The sequence below is a fragment of the Sparus aurata genome, chromosome 15, assembly GCF_900880675.1.
Source record: "Sparus aurata chromosome 15, fSpaAur1.1, whole genome shotgun sequence".
NCBI lineage: Eukaryota > Metazoa > Chordata > Actinopteri > Spariformes > Sparidae > Sparus > Sparus aurata.
The window spans coordinates 2,733,186-2,754,432 of NC_044201.1; the positions used below are offsets into that span (position 1 = coordinate 2,733,186).

General features: G+C 41.2%; 1 long non-coding RNA gene across 3 annotated transcripts; it reads left to right on the forward strand.

Annotated features, from left to right (window-relative positions):
* Window positions 1–13,601: 13,601 nt before the first annotated feature.
* Window positions 13,602–20,845, forward strand: LOC115596091 (uncharacterized). 3 transcript variants are annotated; one of them, XR_003986847.1, is made up of 6 exons: window positions 13,602–16,132; window positions 16,220–16,767; window positions 17,302–17,453; window positions 17,555–17,668; window positions 17,747–17,833; window positions 19,421–20,845. It is a non-coding gene; the product is annotated as an uncharacterized LOC115596091 (long non-coding RNA). The 3 variants fall into 3 exon arrangements; XR_003986846.1 differs by having other exon boundaries at window positions 13,602–16,767; window positions 16,974–17,453; XR_003986845.1 differs by having other exon boundaries at window positions 13,602–16,767.
* Window positions 20,846–21,247: the final 402 nt, after the last annotated feature.

A 21,247-nucleotide genomic window follows, 5' to 3' on the forward strand; every position in this document is an offset into this window, starting at 1 on the left:
CTTGGAGAAATAAGAGACACTTTACAACACTGCAGCACAAGGCTTTTTGGTTCTAGTGCAATTTTCCTGTAAACATTAATTTTTGTTTATTGCACTGCAGACTACAGTGATGCACTGTTGGACCTGCTCTTTGAGAAGGTTTTCCAGAACCCTGTCCCATATGCGAACCAGGTGCTGAAACTCATAATCCCTGAAGACCTCTCGGCTCAGTATGAAAGACCCGACAAGCTGGATGTTACAGCCAGTTATGTGTCAAGTTTCAACCAAGGACCTGTGGTCTGAACCCAACATACTGTCCTTCCCAACATACTGTCCTTCTGCGTCAGGGAACTCTGCATGAATCCTCAGCACCACACAGGCAGCTCAACTCTCACTCTCCGCCCCTGAGAGCCCCAGCACCAGCTTACAAAGCTTCTGTAGGCTATATTGGCTGACCACAATTCAATATAAAGTCAGCCCGTAAAACTTTCGTTAGTCTGCAGTAACATAAAAGTAAAAATCCAGTTTTCTAGTTACACCACTGAAAATGCCTGAATAATTAACTTTGTTGCAGTGATAACAAGCGATAACATTAGCCTGTAGTGTTAACTTTAATGAGATAATAGAGTTTAAAGTTATGCCAGGCCATTTCTCCATCTGCCAGTCTGGCTCTACTCAGCTGAACTCCACTACAACTGGGCTAACTGCTTGAAGGTGTATCTTAAACCAAAAGTGCTTTTCTCACACAGAGACTTTGATTATCGCTGCAATGAAGGCTCGCCACCAAGCAGCGACAGCTTAAAGCCACTCCAGTGTTCATCTCATAGATCGTGCTGGCGTTGCGGAAACAAAAGAGGTGAGGTAAAACATCATGATGTTGAGGTCCATGTGTTTTTTTTCAACGTTTTTCCCTTGGTGTCCTCCTGTTAATCTAAACATGTTTTCACCGACTGTTTATAATCGTATAGATGCAGTTATAATGTGTTGTGATTGACATCCTAACCGACCATGCATCCTGGAAAGTGACAAAATTAAATTTTTTGCTCTAATGACATAACTACGTTATCACCATCAGTAAATAGAAGACCCTGTCTGACTCTCACTTGCGGAGAGGGATGCTGTTTTCTGGGGGAAAGTTCACCAAAGTTTCAAATGCAAATATCCCTCCATTTTGCTCTGTAACTTTCACACAAACGGCAAGGTGGCATATGGGCGCAAGATTCCCACCTTGAGAGGGAAATGTGAATGGGGCTAGTGATGGGCTTGTCTCGATCCCTGCAGAACTACTGAAGAATCACCGCTAACAAACTGTCTCCACTAATTCAGTTACAAACATGTTTCTTCACAATAAAATCTCCCCATTGTTTAGTAGTTCAAAAGCTTTTATTTTGAAGCAGCATCACAGAAAAAAGTTGCCTTTAAACTAGCAGTAACTAAACGTGACTCCTGAAACAGCTGAAAGTGAACACGATGAAACACAGCAGATGTTTGAAAGAGCAAACCGGACAAGAGACACTAAAGAGAATTAGTATGAAGAGCTGAACACAACACCAACTTTTTAAAACCAAAAAAATGATTGGCAACACAGACTTGTTTGAGGGGTACATGAGAGCTTGTTACAGATTGGCCCCAGTCAAGTCACGTCAACGTGGTCTGCTTTTTTTTACCCTGATCCCTATCCAAGTCCTTTAATATTTAGTATCTGCTGATACTGAGTCCCGATCCGATACTTAGCCTTAACCAATATTTTCCTAGATAACACTTTTGTTACCCCCTCGCGGTCATATTGCACATGTGACATGTTATTGTTGGACTGCTTTCGCTTTCCAATTTAAGTTATTTCCACACTGCATATTTTATCCACAGGTTTGCCAGGTTTATGCCAAGGTTTATGCTAATAAACAACATATATTTACTTGTAGTAAGTACTGTGCCAGTACAATGTTGTGGTACTTGACTAGTACTAGTATTTCCATTTTCTGCTATATTATAGTTAAAACGTTACAAATATAATTTTTACTCCACTATATTTATTTGGTAACTGAAGTTACTTGTTACTTTGTGGATTCAGATTTAGCTATTCAACAATCTTAAGCAAACATTAAGCTCCACCTCTATCATTTGCAACATTAAATTGATGAACACCTTAATGCACCAGTAATCATAATCCAATGGTAGAATATCTTATTCTGAAAAGCACTTTTTTGGTACTTTAAGTCGTTTTGTTGCGAAGATATACTTTTACCTAAGTACGATTTTGAACTCAGGACTTTTACCTGTAACAGAATTTTTTTACGCTGTGATATTACTAATTATACTAAGGTAAAAGTTAATCCATACACAGACTGTATAGATGGCATACAGTTAAAAAGTCAACTTTATTGTCGCTGCATATATTCAGTAGTAATTAGTAATGAAGTAGACATGTTTTTATGAATGACAGGTTACTTTGTATCATATGTTGCTAATCTAACACTATCTAAAGGATTTCCAAAGCATTTAGTTGTAATACATGAAGCTGGTGTTGTGTCAACCAAATGTAAAAAAAAAGAGAGAGTAACAAAACAAAACTTAACTTTGTCACTTTCCAGGATGTTTGATAGGTCAGGATCTCCATAACACATTATAACAGCATCCATATGATTATAAAGAGTCAGCGGGTACATAGATTAACAGGTGGACACAGGGGGAAACACGTTGAAAAAAAAACACAGCAAATGTATCATCATGATCTTTACCATCACACCTCTTTTGAATCTACAGCATCAGCATGTTGTATTCTGACATGCTGGTGCAGATTTACACCGGAGTTGCTTGGTTCAGTGTGAATAAACAAAAGGCGGAGAAATGGTGAGCCTTTGCTGCACCAATAATGCGGAGTCCCTGTGTGAAAAGGGCTTTAAGTGCCTTGTGGCTGCAGCTGAACCAAAATGTGTATTGAAAAGTGAGAAGTATTTCCAAAACGTAAAGTTGCAAGCTGTAAACCACAAGGTTGTCAAAAAGAAGAAAGTCTTTATCCAACCAGAGAACACTGGCCAATTGCTGCATTTCGCTACAGACTGCTGGTCTGGATCAACAGAGTTGCTTATGAGCCTAACATGCCTCTTCACTGACAATTACTGCAACAGGTAGTGCATGGCAGGTAGTTTTAAATACACAGGTGATGCATGGATCTCACACCGGTGAGTATATTGGTGACACATTTCTTGGCATGCTTGATAACTGGAAAATAAGCAAAGACTGTTTAGTGCTTCGAGACAGTGAAGCAAACATAGTAAAAGGAACACACATATATTATTTCACAAATGTTCTAAAAGTCAGTTACCTGGAATTATTTCGGCAACAAAAAGGATGATATTGACCAAACACTTGTTCTGTGTCGACAGTACCTTGCATCTGTTGCCACAACGAGAGGTAACACATTTAATTTGTTTGACCATTTACGTCGGTACCACACAGTTCAGTAAGACAAAAACAGGTAAGATCAGTTAATTGTCCACAAGACAGCAGCAGTGCAGCATAACATAAAGTGCTATTCAGGTCATCTGATGAAAATTCCTGTATTTTTTCCTATCGCGATATATGGTCACATCATGTTGTCGCTTCAGGTGTGTAAGTTCAGTTGTGGGCTTCCAGTGGCCTGATAGACGGGATGACAGCTTAGTAATAGAGTATCTAGAGTAATCTAGTATCAGCCTTAAAATTCCCTCAATTCAACCATTTCTATCCATTCAAACCGATATATATTGATGCAATAATGAACGAAAGAAAGTTGCGAAAGAATTCGGAACAAGAAATCGAAAAAGAAGATGCACCCACTGAAAAAATCCCATTATCAAATTATGCAGCAGAGGTGCAGGATAAAAGGAAGGAATACCTGATAAGAAAGCTATGAAGGAGAAGGTAATATGCTTCCAGGCTCCGCTAACCAGGATGCACATTTTCTTTGAAGCGGGCCTTGTCATGTACAACAGCGCTACTCAAGCAGCGAAGGATCTGGAGAAACGTGGGGTTCACCATGGGCGAAGTCACCTGCGGGACCAAGAGCACGGGCTTAAAGTGAAACTCGCGCCAAAATGCAACCTAAGCTTTTTTTGTGAATGTATATGAGACAAACCTTTGTGTAAAAGCATAATTACGATGAAAGAGGCACTTTTAAGATTTACCGTATTTTCGTTTTCGGGTCAAGTTTATTTTCTCAGTGCAAGGGGCACTTTTATGCTAGCTTTAAAAATTATTTTTAAAACACTAAGAAAGCTCGACACAATATGAAACTTTGCTCGTAGTATCACCAGGGTCTCTACACATGAACACGAGCATTGAAAACATTGTTTGTGTACACAGAGTGAAGATAGACCGATATGTTTTTTTCAGGGCCGATACCGATAACAATTATTGGTAGTCAAGGAGGCTGATAACCGATATTTGGAGCCGATATTCATTTGCAGTAAAAGGGAAAATATTGGCGTCAAAATTTTGAATAATACAAACTCCAACACTTAACTTTGAGTGTTTTTACACATAGACTTAAGTCTATCCATCTGCAATAAGTGTTTGAAAAAAAGAGAGAGAGTTAAAAGTGGGGCCACATGCTGACATATGCTCAACTCATCATGCTTAATTTACTACAGTATTTGGGAAGCCTTTAGTTGATTTTATTATGTAAATGTTATATTTTAACAACATGTGATAGCAAAGACACTGTCATTCAAAACTAGGCTGCTACATTACTAACAATGAATGTAACTATAGCTGAAAAAATAGTACAAAAGCAAAAGAGACTATTCATCCCTGAACACCATGCAGTTCATGTAGGCTTTATGATGCAGTTGCATTATGTCTTAAGTCTTGAACAGCATATCCTGCTCCTCTCTACAAGAAACTGCCAAAGACAGCTTCAGGACACACTACATGACAATATGTCATTTTCTGCTGCTTAGGATATCTCAATCAACACAGAAAAAGATAAAGTAAAATAACTTGGTAGTTAAACAGCCATTATTGCCCTACAGTTTTCTCTCAGACAGACGATACTTTGCTGTTTTGCTTTTCTGCAGCTTCTCGTGTGGCTTACACACACACACACCCACACACACACACACACACACACACACACACACACACACAGCCATCCCCTCAAGGTGCTCTCCTCTCTCTCTCACACACACTTCTTACTTTTATCACTGACTACTTCCCTATCAATATCATCAGCAACCTTGTTTCAAGTGACTAAACCGTTAAAAACACTTAATAGCCTACAGCATCTTCACTTTAATAATCAGTGTTTATCATAGGAACAGACAGCTGCCGCTAATGTATTGGGCCTCACAGTAACGTTAGTACTCGTGAGTTGTAGAGTTTCTACAGTCGGCTGAGCGTCTACAGCCAGAGAAGGAGAAAGCGGACCGGTGGGCTAATGTTACGCTAATTTAAAAGCTAACCAGCCTTCACCTCAACGTGCTTCCCTGCAATAAAACTGGACTGAATTGAGTTTATTAGGTTTTTACTCTCTCACTCACACACACAGACTTCTACTGTCACAGACTATTTCCATATTGATATCAGGCTCGTCTGGAGGGACAGTGTGCAGCAGAGCTGCCGCTTATGTTTATATAACGTTAACGGGCTCACAGTAATGTTACTAGTAGTTGTGAGTTGTAGAGGACTGGGATGTTTATTACAATTTCGTGAGAGTCTGCTGCCTTAACTTACCATCGGAACCAAGCCCCGATGAACAGCGCCGGTGTTATGCCGAGAAGTGCCTGCATGCCGGGATATGCATGCCGCTCGCAGCATGAGGGGGTGCAGTATTCGGCAGAGCTGGTTTTGAACTTGCCAAGATATGCATCCCTGGCTGTTTAAGACAGATACACTGCTACATGTATGGAGTCCATGTTCATATAAATAAACACTCTTATGAGGTTAGAGAAATTGTAATTAAGAGTGTTTGCATATCTTGGCAAGTTCAACACCAGCTCTGCTGAATACAGCATCCCCCTCACCCCGCGAGCGCCATGCAGATCCCGGCATGCAGGCACTTTTCGGCATAACACCTAGCTGTGAATCCAGTTTTACGTGGTGGCTAAACTTTTTCTCGTCTCTGCTGTGTGTGTGAGCACTGTGCATGCACAGCTTTCACTACTGATTGGCTGTTACCCGCTCTGCCTGTAACCAATCAGATGGTGCTGTGGGTGGGACAATGCTGGAGACAGAGTAGGGGCAGCAGACAGAGAGGCTCGGCTGCATCAGAGCCAAAATAACCCAGTTTTAAATTGATCTCTTATCGGCCGTCGGATAAAAAAAAAAAGGCTGATGCCGATATGCGTCTAAATGCCGAATATTGGCGCCGATAATCGGCCCGACCAATAATCAGTCGATCCCTAACACAGAGTTTACTAAAAAGAAAGTTTTTGGACAACTCATGTTAGCGGATGTTTCCTCTGCTCGCCGCCATCATCATGGCAGTGAGAAGTATCGATCTCTGAATGCGACGTAACATGGAGGTGAGTTAAGGTGGACCCTCCTAAAGCTAAGTTCCATATAAATGCACGGATAATTCATTGTTTTGTCGTTAGCGTTAATAAAAAGCGAAAAATGAAAAGTCACGTGAGATATCGCATGGATAGTTGTTGCCCGAAGACAGTAGCGTTACACCTTAACTACATTCTGAGATCGATGTTTCTCGGCTGCCATGACGACTGGGAGCGGAACAAGCTACTGCTAAGTTGAGTTGTTAGAAAAAGTTTTTTAGCAAACAATGTACAAACTTGTACACAAACAATGTTCTCAATACTGTTCATGTGTAGAGACCCTGGTGATACTACGAGCAAAGTTTCATGTTGTGTCGAGCTTTCTTAGTGTTTTAAAAATAGCGATTTGATGCGATCATCAAACTGCCCCTTGCACTGAGAAAATGAGCTTGACCCAAAAACGGAAAATAGGGTAAATCTTAAAAGGGCCTCTTCCATCGTAATTATGCTTTTACACGAAGGTTTGGCTCATACACATTCACAAAAAAAGCCTAAGTTGCATTTTGCCGAGAGTTTCACTTTAACTTCTGCAATGGTAGGCGGCTGAGACTAAGCACAGCGGAGACAGGGACAGGTGCCAGTAGCAGAAGGAGCTTCCAGGAGAAGCTGAGGGAGCACCGTAGGACAGAGCCAGCAGCTGCAGCGTGAGGAGTGAGCAGTAAACTCGTAACTTCCCAATATTGGAATATAACTGGTGAGACTGTATACATTACACTGTGGAAGCAGCTCCATAACTCTCCTTCTTGGTCAAATAGCCCTTACACAGCCTGGAGGTGTGTTTGGGGTCATTGTCCAGTTGAAAAATAAATGATGGTCCAACTAAACGCAAACAGGATGGGATGGCATGTTGCTGCAGGATACTGTGGTAGCCATGTTGGTTAAGTGTGTCTTCAATTTTGAACTAGAACTGCAAGCAGTTATGAATGGGGGCCAAGCCCCCCCCCCCACACACACACACACGACTCGGACCCCGCGCACCGCAGAGCCCACGGAAGTTGGTCCCAAAGGATGAAGGGCCCGGACCAAAATTGAAGACACAGGCCAAAAGTTTCAGGCAGATGGTGCTTAAATTGTAGGAGGAGTTCGAAAAAGTAGGTTTTGCATATGTGGCGATTTAGCGAACAAAATGTGCAGCAGAAGTGGGCGTGTCCTATGTCAGAAAACCCAGCTCTATTCAGGGAACATATGGATATAAGGTTTGCTAATGTGTTATTTAAAATGTGGAAGTTATAGGCAAAAACGTGATTGCATTCATTATTAGAGTTGAGCCGGATACTCGGCTGAAACAAGTATCCTGTACGGATAAAGCACTTTTGCCGAGTACGAGTATTATACGAGTAATACGAGTCAATATCTGTGCTCGGATTGAATGAAATCCTCATTGGGTAGCTGACTGTGTCTGTGATAGGCTAGTAGTCACAGCTATGGCGTCATTTCAGTGCCAATATCCACGCACATAAAGACCACTCTCTGAGCGCTCGCAGTCACTCTCTGAGTGCTCGCGGTCACTCTCTGAGCGCTCGCTGTCTCCCTCTTTGCCTCCTGCTCGCTCGACTCTGCTGAGTTTTGGCACTCTGGGGGCAGGCATTGAATAGACGGCCCCACAACCCCCCCTCCTTTCTGATTGGTCACTTTAAACGCCTACTAACGCTGGCCGAACCCTCGGCCCATGTAGCCCTCCAAAAGTTCCAGGGAGTGCTTAGCGGACAATAGAAAACAACAGGAAAACCACGATAATCTGTAAATAATGGTCAATAAATGCTTTGCAAAATGTTTATGCGCTTGTGATAATTGCTTTGAACTCTGTTAAGTTTAGTAAACCTGTACAGTCGTTGACAGCAATAAAATCGTAATATATTCTGTTTATTTTTTTTACTTTCAGACTTGAGTGAGGCTAACAGGTGACTGACAAGTCTGGACTCACAGCAGCATTATGATGATAACTGTGTTCTAATAGGAAATCCATGGCAAACAATTTAACTTTGAATTTGAATTCATTGCAAATAAATGGAATTCTATCACTATTTGTTAACTATTCTTACTTATCCCAAACTTACTCTACTCATTGATGCATAATAAATCACAGTCTTGATTTTCCCAATGCATTTAGTACCACAATGAATTCCTTAAAAACAGTATCTAAAGAAGTCAAACAGATCAGCATGTGTTGTCCTTGAATACAGTCTTCACCAGGTGTGCTGTGCTGCATGGGGATGCTCTGATCACTGGGAGAAAGGCGTGTGCATGTATGGCCTCCCCAAAGACAGAGACAGGAGAAAAGCATGGGTGGCTAAATTGGGATCAATAAAGTAATTCTGTTCTATTCTATTCTAATCTAAATTCAGAAGGAGCAATTTAACCACCTACAAAGATTTTGATAACAAAAAAATATGTGAGGTAATCATATTCAAACAATACATTTGCACTTTCAAATACCACACCACTGGGAAGTTTAAGATTTTTTAAATTAAAACCAGAGAACACAGAACAGGAAAAACAATGCAAAAACCAAGAGCAGTCAAGTCGCCACCCCTTCCAAGAAGCCTATGATGTCATTCACCACATCGAGGAACTGTTTACGACAAAGACTGGTTCCTCCCTCATAGAGCTTCCAAACGCAGAGGGTGAAGCTCTGGCACTCTCCAGCAGGCTTCCATCATCCTGTGGAGTAAAAGAAAAGATCATCAGGAGATTTATTAGGTTGAGGTTGCGGATTGAATAAAAAAAAAAAAAAAAAAAAAAAAAATGACAGGAAAAAACAACACTTAAAAGATGGCCATCTTGGAAGCAAGAGCCAAACCAACAAGGTGAAAAAGAACAGTGGCCTAGGTTCAACATCAAGCAACCCCAGAAGAGCTGAAAGTGTTTCAGGACAAAGCCAGCATCACTGCCCCTCCACCTACCTGTATCCAGCAAACATCACTGTTCCAGCAACTACCAGAACCCGGCTACCATCATTAACAAGAGACATGTAACATCCTCCTGAGCTATAAGATCTTTGGTCCTTACTCTTCAGTTCTCCTGATGTGCAGCATGCAGCATCAATTCTTACTTAAATTCCTAAAATTATTAATTAACTATATATTCATTACAGTTACTAATATACATATCATACTAATATACACTCATCACTCATGTCATAAGGCGCACTTGTGCAATCTAAGACAATCCAGTTCAACTGCTCTGCCATATATTATTACATTTAGAAAACTTACATATTTCTAGTTTTAGCTGACATTGTCATAAAGTGTCTGCTGTGCTGAGGTGCATTATATTCATCACTGTTCCTGATATTTTGCCCTCTCCATTAAAATACTTGAAGGCAAATTATAAGCAACAATTTTTGAGATAATGCAGTCCAGCACAGCACCACCACCCACTATGACCTGAACAAATAACATCAAGTAGAATAAACACCTTTCTGATAATGTCAACAAAAACTGAATATGTATAAGATTTATAAAAGCAGAATTTGTTGCACAGCTGTTGTACTGCACTGCATGATGTTGTACAGGTGTATCAAATGATATGACAAATAGCAATAGTTATATTTAATATGATTCCTTTAATAATATTGCAAGGCAATACCCATTTAGTATGATTTATTATGCCTGACCCACCTTACTATGTTTCCAGTCTCACTGTTGTCCACTCAGTACTCCTGGCCTGCAGCATCACTGACGCTCCACAACAAAGCGCTCCTACTGTAGGTTCCCAAATATACGCGAGATGATATCACCTGTTAGGGACATTTGTTTAGTATGACTGCTTGAAAAACATCGCATTCATTTTGACGTTTCAGTCTCACCATTGTCTACTCAGCACTCCTGGCCTGCATCATGCAAAATAAAGTTGTGAAGTGGCATCACTGCACCTATATTCGAATATCAAATGAAAACTGACAGCCCTAATATAGTAGGCTATTGTATAATTGTATGGGCTGCAATATTTCATAAAATAGCTCTCTTTCTAGCTTAACTGTTATATATTTATATATATAAAAACATAAACTGACGACATTATGAGCTTGCATTCCAGAATCAATGTCCTCATATCATAAGCTTCACCCTTCATTCTGCAGCCTCAATGATATTAAATTGATGTTTAACTACAATCACACTCCCTACACATTAACCTTGCTACTAGTATAAATTGACAGCGTTGGATTCAGTTATATTTAGAGAACAGAATTGACATTTATCAGCCTGTTGCATGTGTTGCTATTGTTATCCAGTGTGCTAGTTAGCCTGTTCATATTCTCTAAATCTTCTCATCTAGACGGGGACAATCCACCAACATACTTATTTACTCATGTCAATTTAATTCCGATGCACTACTGATATGAAAATGTCATTCTTTAAACATTTTTACCTTGAACAAGTGTTGCTCCAACCATCTGCTCCATAGGAATTACATTGAGCGGCAGTTAGCTTTTGCTAACTTCCGGAACTTTTGAGGGGCTTCATGCTCTCTCTCTTAAGGCACTCTAGACAGTAGGCGTTTAAAGTGACCAATCAGAAAGGAGGGGGGGTTGCGGGGCCGTCTATTCAATGCCCCGCCCCAGAGTGCCAAAACTCAGCAGAGTCGAGCGAGCAGGAGGCAAAGAGGGAGACAGCGAGCGTGTACACAGAGACCGCGAGCACGTAGAGTGTGACCGCGAGTGCACAGACAGTGGTTGCGAGCGCGCAGAGAGTGACCACGAGCGCGCAGACAGTGGTCGCGAGCGCGCAGAGAGTGGTCTTTATGCGCGCTGATTATGGTTTTATGCGTGCGGATATTGGCACTGAAATGACGTCATACACAGCGCCCCTACCTTACACACATACAGATGTGTTTCTGTGTCCCGCTCTGCTCACTCACACACAGAACAGCTGTCTGTCTCTCTCTCAGTCAATCGGGTTCGCGGTCTTTTCCGTTAACGTTTAGGGTTTACTAGTGCAGTGCCCGTAAGAAAAGTGTATTCCTATAGAAAAGTGGGAGGTTAAGTAGCTTTTTCATGGATGGCCAAATGAGGCTGTGTTTGAACATCAGGGATATTTAGGTTTGTTGTGAAATCCGATATTCCGGGGTATAATTGGCCGTTTTTCATTCATTCATTCATTTTTTTATTTTGACATACTGTATTAACACAATGAACCTAAAATCACAAAAAAAAAAAAACAATCCGATTAGAAAAAGTTAGATTTTTTTACTGTGAAAACCACAAATATATTTAACAAACAATTTTTTTTTTTTACTTATAATGCAAATATAAATTGTTGTTTGCTAAATTTGTGCATACATTTGAAAAATGTACAAAGTTATATGTAACTATTTACATTTAAATGCAGGCAATGCTCAGGTCTGCCTGAGCTCCTTCCAGCTGAATGAAGAGCTGCACTGCCTGCTCCATATTCAGCTTTTCCTCATTGTGTCGACTCATTAAACAAAAAACCGACTCCACTACACACTAAACACACTACACCAAACACTACATAACACACTAACTATACACTCCAAACACGCTTAATGTCACAAATCTCTCAACTCTCAATATCGCTGTCTATACACCAACCGTCGTTCGGCCTGTCAATCATCCGCTAGCGGCTAGCAGCTAGCTGAACATCTACAGATTCCGATTCCACTTTGTTGTCCGTGCATCTCCGGATCTCCTCAGACCCGAACAGACTCGGTCCGGACTCGTTTAATCTCATTAATCCACAACAGTCAGTTTAGATGCACGGAAAAGAACGGACCGAACCGCCGGCAAAATCCCGGTCCAGCTTGCGCCACTGCAGGTATAAATCCGCTTGTTTCTTCAGGTATGTCGTGGGCTTGAGCTCTGCAGTGATTGGCTCTGGTGCGCACGTGACTGTGGTGGCTCCGGTGGACAATGCTTGGCGGAATTTGTAAAGCATTTATGAAATAATTTATTCACGGTATCATTGCAGTCCAAACAAATGCTTAGATGCACACCACTGAACCACGCAGCAGCCATGTTGAAAGTCTCGGGTCAGTGTGATCCTGATCCGCAGAGATATTTGACTAACAGACACATACACACACAGACAGACAGAGATTCCGTGCTTTTATAGAAAGATTTAGCTTCAGGTTTGTTTTTACTACGGTTTGTACTCACTTATTAACCAGTAGTGTTCTGGTAAACGTGGGTTCGTTCAGACATGGTGCTTGGTAGAATGTGACTTGCGTTGCGTCTCTGCCTGCAGGAGATTATTTTTTAAACCGTCAGCTGGCTCTAACCAGTTTTTTTGACGTCACGCACTGAGTGTCTGACACTTTCTTGCTGTATTTCATAAAAAAATAAAGGTAGTAGTGGTATAAATAATATTAAAAATTAAGCTACACACACACGCACACACTCTCTCTCTCTCTCTCTGTCTGTCTCTCTAACATAACAATTTCTGATCAACCCATATCAATTGCATGCATAAAATAACATACCGGTTAAAGCCACGCCCATTTCAAGACAACCCGACCGACGTCCGGGTTAAACCCCGCCCACTTCCGGGTTAGGTCCCGCCGAGTACAGATACAGATACAGATAATTCATATGGTTAACAGATACAGATACAGATAATGCTGTACTCGCTCATCCCTATTTATTATAGCGCCACCTAGTGGAGTACATGTGCAATTTTTGGTATGGAAGAACTGTGTCTTGTTCTATCTGTACCATATACATTTCAAAGCTCTCAGCATAATAGTTTGGCTGAAATTAATGTTTGTTGTTTATCTTGTAATAAGCCATGCCCACATTGAGCAGTCATGACCACCAATCCTGAGGCCATATCTTGAAGGCGGTCATGACTGCTCAATGATATGGCCTCAGGATTGGCCCTACATCATACCGACCAAATTTCGTAAAAATCGGTGTAGCCGTTCAAGAGATATAAACTTCCCATATTTTTAGCGCCCCCTAGTGGCCAAAATTCGCCAAATTCGGCTCATCCCTTCCCAATCTCATGGCAACCAAGGATCTCAAATTTGGTGTTAATAGCATTTAGTTTGACCAAGATATAAAACAGTTTACATTTTTATAGCTAGCTACAGACATTTATTCATTAATAATTTGCGTATTTTTTGACCGAGCAAAATTCTTTTGATAACTTTAGATCAGGTCCAGCTGAAGAGTGTACATCCCAAGTTTCACACAGACCGGACAAAATCCCAAGGAGCTGTTCGAAAAAGTAGGTATTCCAGTTTTTGCGAAAAAACTTTCTCGGCAGAAGTGGGCGTGGCCAATTGCAAAGTGAGCTCAAATTTGGACTCATGAGATCAAAGCACAGATTTCCACTGGTCTAACGTCCATTCCATGTGTTTCTTGGCCCAAACAAATGTCTTCTGCTTGTTGCTTTTCCTTAGTAGTGTTTTTTTAGCAGTTATTTGACCATTAAGGTCTGATTCGCGCATTCTCCTCTGAACAGTTGATGTAGAGATGTGTCTGCTACTAGAACTCTGTGTGGCATTCATCTGGGCTCTAATATGAGATGCTGTTAAGTTGCAATTTCTGAGGCCGGTGACTCGGATGAACTTATCCTCAGCAGCAGAGGTGACTCTCGGTCTTCTTTCCTGGGGCGGTCCTCATGTGAGCCAGTTTCATCGTAGTGCTTGATGGTTTTTGCGACTGCACTTGGGGACACATTCAAAGTGCTCACACATGTAGAGGGTTTCACCCTGTATACGTCTATGCATCAATACCATGTCATATCCATAGCACCACCCACTGGACACAGGAAGTCACCGAATTTGTCACTGTTGTGTTTTGAACGACTTCTCCCATTTAGGTAGGAACCTTTCGACCAATAACAGGAGAGTACTCCCTCCGACGGTGCCACAGCCCGACGTGCGTGGAGCAAGGGCCCATTCATCGCTGCTTGCAGCTTTAAGTGGTGTTGTTATTATTTATTTATATTCACAATGTGTACTGTTACTCACAATAATTAGGTATTACAAACTTCTAATAACAAACAAGCCAATTCCCCAGGAACTGTTTGGTACAGTGTGGTCAAACATAAAAGGTATAGAAAGTCTATAGAACAGCTGTAAAACTGCAATGGATGGCTTTCCCCAAAGAGACTGCCCGTGTAAGAAGAGCACCAATACAGCAAGCCAACAAGTGCCCTAGTGCCTCGAGGAGCTACAGGGATCCTTAGCTGAAATGGGAGAAAATGTGCATAACAACTGTTGTCCGAGTGCACCATTGGTAACTTTATGGAAAAGAAGCAAAAAGAAAGTTACTTTTGAAAACATCTCACATGACATCTGGAGAAGTGTTTGCTTGAGGGCATTTGGAAGACTCTAAGGTCTATTGCAGCCCACAAGATATGAAGCACGGGTGTTGTCTTTTGAGGATCATGTTGGATGGCATCACTGACGGCCGAGGCTCAAAAACCTAACAATGCACTCTTCACAACACTGTCAAATCCATTGAGTATCACCATTCTTTTTTACTATTTGCTGAACTCATTCTGTGATTCTTGAATCAATTTATATAGTTAGCGCATCCATGAGCTCAATGCTATCACATAATAAGAATTTCTATAAAAGGAAATTAGCATTATTATTAGCAACATGTGTGCAAATACTCAAAGGCACATCCAGTATTTCATATGCTCTGTGAAAATGAACTATCAGTGGCTCACTTCATATTGTTACCTCAATATTTTTTATTTCTTTTTAATTATGTATTGTACGGTGTTCCTTGAGTGCCCAGAGAGGCGAATTTAAATAAAATGTATTATTATTATTATTATTATTATTATTTTGAATCTTCTACACTGCAGCTTCAACAGGCCACCATAATGAGCAGCTACAGCAGCCTCAAGGGTCAAAACTTAAACTAAAAACTTCACAGTGACTTTAAAAATACAGCCACTACTAGGTGGAGCCAGAAGAAGACAGCACTCTTCCTGTCATTGAATCCAATACTTGTAGAATTGACACATTTTCACAATATTCATAATAATTAATCAATCAGCACCCAAGTAGGGTTGGGTATCGAGTATCAATTGGAACCGGGACTAGCTTTCCGATTCTCCCGGAATTGTTCAAAAGTTTAAATTTCGATTCCTAGTTTCGATACCCAGTACGCCGACCGGAAGAAGAAGCCGCTGAACACTAACGAAGAAGCGTCCACCAGAAGTGTTTGCATAACCGAGCGAGTCGAGCATGGATAGCGTGCGTCGGCGGTCCAAAGTGTGGCTTCACTTTTGCAACACTTGTGACCGGATTATTTCGTGCATAGGAGGGTGCACGACGAACATGAAAAAGCACCTCCTCCGAGTTCATGGTGCTCCGACCCCCAGCGTGGCACCGCAGTGACTGCACTGCAGTCCGAATAAGTAAAACAATACATATACAATAAATAATATGTCTTGCGCCAACATTGAGGCAGCTAACAAATTAGCCCACTTATTTTTTCATAGACAATTTACAACCTGAGATTGCGAACTTTAGCCAGGCTGGTGACTCCACGACTCAGCGATGTGCTGAGCCGACTCAGTTCACTATAGCGGCAAAGGGGAAGATGTCGGTGCAACAAAAGGAAGAGTGCCACAAAAGGTCACTGCACACATCGTGAAAAGGCTGCATCCTTTTTCAGAGGTGGAATTACCAACATTTAGGTTAGTTAAGCAATAACGATAGAGCTAAGCTAATTGATACTGAGCTAAACAGTAACAACAACATTACATGTTTGTTTATGTTTGCAGGGACATGGTGAAAACTCTAAACCCCAAATACACACCACCTTCCAGGGACTACCTGTCAAACACATTAATCCCATCGTGGTACAAGGTTGAGAAGTCTAACATTATTACAGAGCTCAGTGAAGTCAGTTCTGTTGCTCTCACATGTGATGGCTGGAGTAGCATCACACAGGACCACTACCTCACCATCACAGCACACTACATAGAGGAGGGCAAAATGCAGCAAAAAGTGCTAAAAACAAAGGCTGTGTACAAAGCACAGACCGGTTGTGTTGTTGCAGAGGAAATCAGTGATGTTCTGTCAGAGTTTGGCATATCTGATAAAATTGTAGCAGTCACTGTAGATAATGCTGCCAACATGGATGTGGCTATTAAGCACCTGCAATTTGTGAAACTGTGCCGTTTTGCCCACACACTTAATCTAGCAGCACAAAGTATACACTCCCTAAATTCAGTGAGTCAGTGGGTGGCCAAGGTCGGAACCATTGTTGTGTGGATGAAGAGGTGCTTGATGGCCAAGGTGGTTCTCCAAGAGAGGCAAGAACTTCTACGTAAGACACACAAAGTTCACTTTATCTAACTGTTGTGCATTGACACGTAATGACTTTATATGTCTGATCTTATTATTATTATTATTTATGAGCTCTGCAGAGTAGTACTACAGTATTTGAGTCCAATCTTACAAAAGTATTGTTTGTCTCCTAGGATGAAAAGCACCTGCTAAATGACTTGAAATTGATGTTCTTGTTTTTATCAGAGCTGCCCCGACACTCACTCATACTTGATGTGAGAACACGCTGGAACTCTCTGTACCTAATGCTGAAGAGATTCACAGAGCAGTACCCTGCAATTCAAGCAGCCAGCTTGGATCAACGGCTGAAAAAAAAAATGGACAGGGACAGGTAGAGATAGATAGACAAGCTTAGACAAAAAATACCAGTACACACAAAATAAGAATTCAAAGAACAGTATTAGAGCGAATGTGAATGTGCTAATGTAGGGAGTGCATATGTTAGGTGTTTTGTTAGGAAAAAAGGGCATATTTCTAACTCCAATCTATGTGTTCTTAATTCTTTTTCATACAGACTTGCTCGGCTAACTGAGGAGGATTTTAGGAAAGCTGAAGACTTCATCAACCTGATGAAGGTGCTCTACACCTCAACACTCTGTGTGTCCTCCGAAAAGACTCCCACATGCGGACAGATTCTGCCTATCCTCAAAAAGCTTGAGGCACCAGGTAAGTGACTGAGGCAGGGCACCTGGAAAGAAATTGTTGAAGAATAGAAATATCCTGTGGCTTGTTAAAACATTTAAAGAACAAACCAATGTGTTTTGCAGAATGATGAGATCAGGAACTTTCTCCAAGTGGCCACTGCGTTGGATCCACGCTTTAAACAGAAATTGGATGATGACATCATCTGGGACCAGATCCAGAGAAAGCTGATTGAACAGGTGAAATGTCATTCATGCACAACTGTACTTTTCAGCTATTAAAATCTGAGATCTTAATGCTAATTATGTTCTTTGTAGTCAACAGAGGAAGACTGTGGAGCTGATGGGGACACCATGCAGTCTGAGAATGAGGCAAAGGAGGAGAATGAGGATGAGCAGGAGAGTGTAAGTGTACGATAGCTGATATTATATAGGTTTTCAATTTAAATAATGATCATGCCTTTAAGGGAGGTTTTCCCTTTTTTTAGTGACTAGTGCAGTGCCCATAAGAAAAGTGTATTCCTATAGAAAAGTGGGAGGTTAAGTAGCTTTTTCATGGATGGCCAAATGAGGCTGTGTTTGAAGGTGGGACGTCAGGGATATTTAGGTTTGTTGTGAAATCTGATATTCCAGGGTATAATTGGCCGTTTTTGACTATTCTTGATTTTGCCATTATATTTCATCTTAAAAACTATTTACTTGGTGTCATTATTTTTTTTAGCACAACCTCACATGTGTGACTGTACAGTTACTTTTTTATTTTGACATACTGTATTAACACAATGGACCTAAAATCACAAAAAAAAACATAAAATCAGAGTAGAAAAAGTTAGATTTTTTTACTGTGAAAACCACAAATATGTTTAACAAACCATTTTTTATCACTTATAATGCAAATATAAATTGTTGTTTGCTAAATATGTGCATACACCTTAAAAATTTACAAAGTTACATGTAACTATTTACATTTAAATGCAGGCAGTGCTCATTCAGCAGTCTCCTAATTGTTTTGACTCATTAAACAAAAACCCGACTCCACTACACACTAAACACACTACACCAAACACTACATAACACACTAACTACACACTCCAAACACGCTATATGTAACAAATCTCTCAACTCTCAGTATCGCTGTCTGTCATTCATCCGCCTCCGTCCCTCCCACAACTTCCTGTTCCTCAACAACCAAACTAGCTGCTTGGACACTTTCGTGACAAAAGCCCGTTTTACCGTTTCTTCCTGCACCAGACACAAAGCAAACGTGACGGCAATATTCGCGAAAAAGCGTGGCGGACATTATTTACCCCAAATCCGGTTTTGGACATGCCGATGCGTCCGGTCCGTTGCCTCGATCGGGAGGTGGGCCGTGTAGCTAGCGGCTAGCAGCTAGCTACACACGAACATCCACAGATCTGATTCCACTTTGTTGTCCGCGCGTCTCCGGATCTCCTCAGACCCTGAACAGACTCGGTCCGGACTCTTTTAGTCTCATTAATACACAACAGTCAGTTTGGATGCAACGAACAGAATGGGACCGAACCGCCGGCAACATCCCGGTCCAGCTCGCGCCGCTGCAGGTATAAATCTGCTTGTTTCTTAAGGTGGGGGGGTCGCGGTGGGCTATGCAGTGATTGGCTCTGGTGCGCGCGTGGCCACGGTGTGCAGTGATTGGCTCTGGTGCGCACGTGACTGTAGTGGCTCCGGTGGACAATGCTTGTGGAATTTGTTAAGCATTTATGAAATAATTTATTAACGGTATCATTGCAGTCCAAACAAATGCGAAATTGCACACCCTTGAACCACGCAGCAGCCATGTTGAAACTCTCAGGTCAGTCTGATCCTGATCCGCAGAAATATTTGAGGAATACACACACACACACACACACACACACACACACACACACACACACACACACACACACACACAGACAGAGATTCCTTGCTTTTATAGAGAGATAATACTGATGAACCTTTTGTTTTGTTTTTTAGCAACAGCCTCCCTGCAAACTGCCCAGGAAGACTCCACTGGAGGAGCTGTTCACTGAGGAAGAGGCACAGAACATAGTGTCACAGCAGTGCTCCATGTCCATCAAGAAACGAGTGGAGAGAGAGCTGCAGATATACTAGGAAGTTCCACCGGTCCTTATGTCTGAGGACCCTGCTGCATGGTGGTGGAACCAACAAAAGACTTATCCTTTGCTGTCAGATCTCGCTTTCTCCTATTTATGCGTTCAAGCTTCTTCTTACACCCAGCAAACGTGTGTTCTCCACAGCAGGAGACACTATCTGTCCAGAACGCTCACGCATCCTGCCTGAGAAGGCAGATGTGATCATTTTCCTAAAAGTTAGCCCACCAGTGGGAGCACGGTAACATGGTTAAGTACCTGCAGCATCATACACTCATGTGTAAATGTGTTTTCATGAGGTTTTCAAAAATAAAGCTCTCTTGAGGAAAGTGTACCCCTGTGAAAATGTATTCATAATTTATAATATTTATATTCAAGTTCATAGATTTGATATTTATATTGTAGTTGAAAACAGCCCTGTGAGAAATTCATAGTAAAGTTCATAAAAAGTAAAAAGTTCATAGAATTAAAATTGATGGAGAAGGTCAGAAGGTCATTTAGAAAGACCGTTGGTTAGCTAGCTCATTTCAAATATCCTAAACTTTTTTGACCCTGCCTCTTAAAAGAATCGGAATCAAGAATTGTTAGGAACCGGAATTGAAACAAGGAATCGGAATCGGAATCGTTCAAATTCAAACGATACCCAACCCTACACCCAAGTGTCTTGATTATATCAAATCATGTGATTTGCATATCTTCACTGTTCTACGGTCAATCCATTACTGACTCATTTCTGAAACCCCTGTTGATTGTTGAAACACAGACATACAGCACCATTTAAGAATAATGGCACACTGAAAGCAAACTTGATATCCAAAAAAAAAAAAATGAGCTAGCAGCTGTGAGTGGGAGGGAAGAATCTAAAATCTTTTGCCTCATTAAGATCTAAAATTTGAAAGACTGAGCATTCTCACTTGCTGAGGAAGATCACCGTAATACAGTCAAACATTCACTATCCTGATTTAAATCTTTTCATAAAACTCACTTTTATTGTATGGCTTTCCTCAAGTCATTCTATGTATTGTTTGTTTTTTAAGTTCTGGCTGTTAGTGTGATTACTATATGTTTTTATTGTCAAGCAGTTTGTAACTTTGTTTTTGCACTCACACCTGTACTTTGATCACTCAGGACAGCACGGAGAGTTATACATCTCAAAACTATATGCAAATGCTCAAACCATGATCCACAAAGATTCTACAGTTTACAAATTAGTTCTGCGATCCACAAACACAAAATACTTTATGCATGATTTGTAAGTTGGCATTTAAATAAAGCACTATGATTTGTATTTATGTGTTGTTTGTAATTTGTCAAAATAACATATTTGTTTAGCTTTTCTGCGATCCACAGAAAAATATGCCCTCTGGCTGTGCCTCGATGACTTGAGTACATCCAGGGATTTTAGTGAACCTGATTGAAACATGGTTGGACAAGGAGAATCATGACGTGTTCCTGCGTTAGTTAGTAAAAATTAGAGATGCACCGATCGATCGGCAACCGATCGCAATCGGCCGATAATGCCCCTATCGGTTTTGATCGGAGTTCTCAAAATAGATGACATCAGGCCCATCAGATGACGTTGAAGTATAAAGACAGTGCATTAACTGCATGCAGGGAGGGAATTTCATGGCCGTCGTTGCCCCGCACTTTGGCCTTGATGCCCCGTTAAAAAAAACTCATTGTACGGCCA